Consider the following 5,252-nt stretch of genomic DNA (forward strand, 5'->3'; position numbering starts at 1 on the left):
TCATTCATTCATTCATTCAATCGTATTGTCTGGAAGGACTTAGAACTCTGCTGTCTAGCACAGTTCAGTCTTGACAAGGGACAGATTACTGGCCTTTTCCTTCCCACACACTTGCCTGGCCACCTGTTCTCTGGCTGTCCTGGCAGCCCCAGACCAGATTCCAATACCAACAGGAAGGGTTAAACCCTGAGAAAAAAGAAGTCAGTCTCACCAGCTTTCTCGACTCCCATCTGAGCAGAACAGCTCAGATTTCCACAGACTCTGTGAGGAGGAGAAGGAGAAAAAGAGGAATTGAAGAAGGACAAGGAGGGAAAAGCAAGAAGATGATGAGGAAGGAGGAGGGGGAGAGATGGAGGAGGAAGAGAAGGAGAAGGGGAAACCAAGGAGAAGAAAGGAGGAGGAGGGACAGAGGAGGGAAGAAGGAGGAGTGAACGAGGATGAAGGGAGGTGATGGAAAGAGGTAATGGAGGAGGAAGAAGAAGAAAAGGAGAGGAGGAGGAGGGGAGATCAAGGAGAAGGAGAAGTATGACAAAGGGAGTAGGAGGAGGGGAGGAGGAAATGGAAGACAAGGAGGGGAGGAAGAAATGGAAGAGAAGGAGGGAGGGAAGGAGGAAGAAGAACAGGAGGAGAGATGGAGGAGAAGGAAGAGGAGATTCCAGACTGTAAACTCACTGTGGCGAGGAACATGTCTGTCAACTCTGTTGCACTTTCCCAGGTGCTTAGTACAGTGCTGTACACAGTATGCACTCGATAAATACCAATGATAGACTGATTGACTGGTTGAGGAGAGGTAGAGAAGGAAGAGGAGAAGGAAGAGAAGGAATAGGAGGAAAAAAGCAGAGGAAGGGGAGAGGGAGGAAGAGAAAGAGGAGGAGGAGGAGAGGGACTAGGAGGAGGAGAAGGAGGAGAGAGAGAAGGAGAGGGAGGAAGAGGAGAAAGGGGAGAGGAGAAGAAAGTGCCCTATCCAATATCTGGCAGGTACTTTCATAGCTCTGTTTCTGCCACAGATGGGAGGGGCCAATAAGAAGCCTCAACGTAAGGAGCTATTCACCCCAGATAAAGTAAAAAAACTACTATTGTATGCCTATTATTCCCACTGGACACTGTGCTATTGAAAATTTGATTGGGGTAAGTTTTTTTACTCACAGTTCCTTTAAGGTACAGATATCAGGGCTCCCCTAAAAGATTGACCTCTGAGAAAGTTGTTACTCTGAGAGACAAGCACCTTTAAAAGCATCTTTCCTTGTCAGAATAGGACCCCTCCACCACCCCGACCTCCAGGCTCTGAGATCAGGGCAGGCAGGAAATTTATCTCTCACGTCTGTCATACAAGTATGAAGCTCTGCAAAATACAGGGTAGAGTTACAAGACGCAGGTGCATAGCAGGGATGACTTGTTGATGGTAAGTTAAGTGAGGAAGGCCCATTCTCTTTTACAGTCGAAGAAAGAAATTTGTCAGTGACAAGTAGGAAGGTTTGCGTGCCTCAGATTCCTCAGGGTTGAAAATAATGAAGGGAGGGAGAATGAGGAAAAATCAAATTTCTACCTAGGGATGTCAGCAGCAAATTTAATGCAGGTGCAATATTTCTGCAAACAATGAGCATTTTGTTTCTCTCCTCTCTGGTTCCATGAAAACTAGTCATCCCTTCCTCTTACTGCTGCGTTTTTCTTTTTATCAGTGTATGAGATTAAAAAGGTTGATACCCTTCCTTAGCAAAGATTTTTTTAAAAGTTCTTAGTGTAACTGTTGAAGGACGATTAACTTCCTATGAAATTTAGTTTTCCTGGTTATAATGACAATTTATTTCTCTGATGATCCAGTAATGTATCCAACCACCAGTATGGGGCTTAGGGACAGTTCTCACTCTCAGAAGCAGCATGGCCTAGAGGATGGAGCACAGGCCTGGGAGTCAGAAGGTCACGAGTTCTAATCCCAGCTCTGCCACATGTTTTCTGGGTGACCTTGGGAAGTCACTTCACTTCTCTGGGCCTCAGTTCCTTCATCTATAAAATGGGGAATGAGACTGTGAGCCCCATGTGGGACAGGGACTGTGTCAAACCAGATTGGCTTGTAATGATATCCACCACAATCCTTAGTACAGTGCCTGGCACACAGTAATCACTTAAATACCACAATTATCATTATTATTATTATGTATGCCTGTTGTTTTCCAGTGGAAAAAAATAACTTCATGTTAAGCAGCAAATCTCCTTAACCAACCATGTGAAGCAATCTGTCAAACAATTGTAATTATTAAGCACCTACTGTATGCAGTGCACTATACTAATTACTTAGGGGGTATGATGTGTACTGAATACTCTGGGGATGTGCTTAGGTGATACAAAAGTGATAAGGAGTCAATCAACTTGGGAGAATATAGAGTGGGGAATTGAGTGATGAATCAGGGAAGGCTTCCTGTGATTTCAGAAGAGCTGTGAAGATGGAGAGAGCAATGATTTGCCAGATGCGGAGGGGGAGAGAGTTCTAGGCAGGAGGGGAGGATGTGCCCAGAGGTGAGGGGAGAGAGAGAAGATCCAGCTCTGTGAAGCCGGCTGTAATCTCTGTCACATAAAAGGCCTTGGGGCTTTGCAGGAAATACAGTCTAAATGAGGTACACGTGGGAATGAACGTCTCTCTCTCTCCACCCCAGCTATTCCTGGGATAAAAAAGAAATTATTCAGGGATAATTTGTCTCACCTTATGCTGTTGGGTCATTTCCGACCCATAGCGACTCCATGGACTCCATGGACACATCTCTCCCAGAATGTCCCACCTCCATCTGCAATCGTTCTGGTAGTGTTTTAGAAGACTTTTCTTGGTAAGAAGTGGTTTACCATTGCCTTCTTTCATGCAGTAAACTTGAGTCTCTGCCCTCGACTCTCTCCCATGCTGCTGCTGTCCAGCACAGGTGAGTTTTGACTTGTAGCAGATTGCCTTCCACTTGCTAGCAACTGCCCAAGCTAGGAATGGAATGGGTATGCCTCTGCTTGACTCTACCTCCTGTAGTCGAGACTGATAGAGTACTGGGAACTCTCCAAGTGTGATCCTGGGGGGGGGGTCAGATAATTTACATATGAATTTAATCTGTAGGTAATTAGCTTCTTAAGGGCAGGGGTAATGTCTAGTGAATCTGACTGCCCTCCCTCAAGGGCTTAGGACAGTGCTGTGACACAGTAAGCACTAGATCAATACCATTGATCGATTGACTGATTAACCAGTGTGGAAGCTTGGATGGAGAGGAAGAGACAGAATCTTGACATATTGGGAAGATAGAAATGACAGGATTTGGTTACGGATTGGATATGTGGATTAAAGGAGAAAGATGCCTCAAGGATAATGCCAAGGTTGCCTGTTGTTTCTGACCTCTGAGGTATTCTGCATCCAAAAAGCTGTCTCAGTCTACTCTGCCATTCAAACCCTTTAGTGCTTGTAAAAATCAACTATGCCCTTGCCCACTAAAATTCATGTAGAGGATTGGAAGGCAGTTATCAACCTACTGCTTTAACATCTTTCTCTCTTAAGGGTTGCTTCTCCCTTTTTATGGTATTTCTTAAACATTTACTATGTGCAGCCATCTGAAAAACTCCTATAGCCTATCTGCTCTAGCGCACCCTGTGTATTGCACTTAGAATGGTGATGAAACCAAATCAGACACTTTGAAGTGAAGAAGGTGTTTATGTGGTCTGCATCTTCTGCCCAAGAATCACCCTCCCTGCAAATCATATACTCAAGCCCACCAGGGAGAAAAGTGGAGCTAGGAGCTGTTGCCCTAGTCTGAATTTTCAATCGCCTCTGAGTTAAAAACACAACCTGCTAAGTTGATTAAAAGATCTTTCATGCTCCAGCAGGTGAATTTTGCATTTGTTCAATGAGACCTGACTGATGCCTGCAGAGTGTGAATAGCTCATTGTGGGTGCAGGTACAGCAGAAGCACTAAATCCTAAGAATAACAAGCAAGAATGAAATTGACTTTCCCCTCTTCCTGATTAAAAAAAATATATATATATAATTTAAAGAGGCAATTTGCCAGAGTGCCACATGGGAAATTGAAGGCAAGGTTAATTACTGGAGCCACATGCCTCATATCTCACCCTGGAATGCCCCCCCATAAGAGTTAAATGAGTTTGGGACCACAGGCAAGAAAACCAGATCTCAACAGCTGCACTCCATGTCCCTTATGCACAAAGAAGGAAAATGCATTTAAATTAGATTGTAGTCATTGGTTCAGCTGATCTGGAAATAGCATAGGGATTTTACTCTGAATCTGTTTTTGGCTCAAGTCCACTTGACATTCAAGTAGAGGAATGCAGTCTTAACAAGAGACAGGCTGCAACAGACTCCAAAGCTGTCCAGGGTAAAAGGCTGCTAAATGTCCGAATTTAGCCATAAATTCAGTTACAGGGCATGCAAAAGTCTAGAAGTGTGAGAAAAGTGAGGTGTGATTAAAAGTCCTGCTTCCTAAAAGCAGTAAAAGAAGTGAAAAGGGGATGGAGCATTGAGTGCAATAGTGAAACCTCATAAAAAAAAAATAGAGAAGGACGTTAAAGCCCTAAGAGATGATGACTGTCTTTCAGTCTTCTTTATGTAAATTTTAGTGTACAAGGGCATAGTGGATTTTTAGTATAGTGGATTTTTACAAGCACTATACCCTTCAGCAGGTATTCATCCTTCAGGACTCAAAAAGAGTGTTGACAGTGATGGGTTTTTTTTTTAATCACAGAAGTTGGCGTCTTGCCATTGTCTATTTCTTCGCACACAAAATAATAATGGTAGTATTTGTTAATGGCTTACTATGTGTCAAGCACTATATTAAGCCCTGGTGTAGATACAAGATAATCAAGTTCAACATGGGGCTCACAGTATAAATAGAGGGCAGAATAGGTTTTGAACACCCATTTTACAGATGAGGGAACTGAGGCCCAGAGAAGTTAAGTGACTTCCCAAGGTCACTCAGTTGGCAAGTGGCAGAAAAGGAATTAGAACCCAGGTCCTCTGATTTCCAGACCCATACTCTTTCCATTAGGCAACACTGCCTCAACAATGACCCATAATGAAAGTGATGCAGGGGTGGTGGATCACTTGTATTCCAGAATCCCATTGTTGGAATCACAATAAGTTCCTTAAACCTGTCAGACATTAAACACGATAAGGCAGACTTAATTTTCTCATATGAATGACATCATCAATGGGAGGAATAGTTTAATAATGATGATAATAATAATAATGGCATTTGTTAAGAGCTTACTATGTG

General features: G+C 43.4%; 1 non-coding gene across 1 annotated transcript; it reads right to left on the reverse strand.

The window, feature by feature from the left end:
- Positions 1 to 2,919: 2,919 nt before the first annotated feature.
- On the reverse strand, positions 2,920 to 3,057 carry LOC114814852. The gene has a single exon (XR_003762648.1). It is a non-coding gene; the product is annotated as a small nucleolar RNA SNORA7 (small nucleolar RNA).
- Between the last annotated feature and the right edge of the window lie 2,195 nt (positions 3,058 to 5,252).

This window comes from Ornithorhynchus anatinus, chromosome 10, assembly GCF_004115215.2.
Source record: "Ornithorhynchus anatinus isolate Pmale09 chromosome 10, mOrnAna1.pri.v4, whole genome shotgun sequence".
Lineage (NCBI taxonomy): Eukaryota > Metazoa > Chordata > Mammalia > Monotremata > Ornithorhynchidae > Ornithorhynchus > Ornithorhynchus anatinus.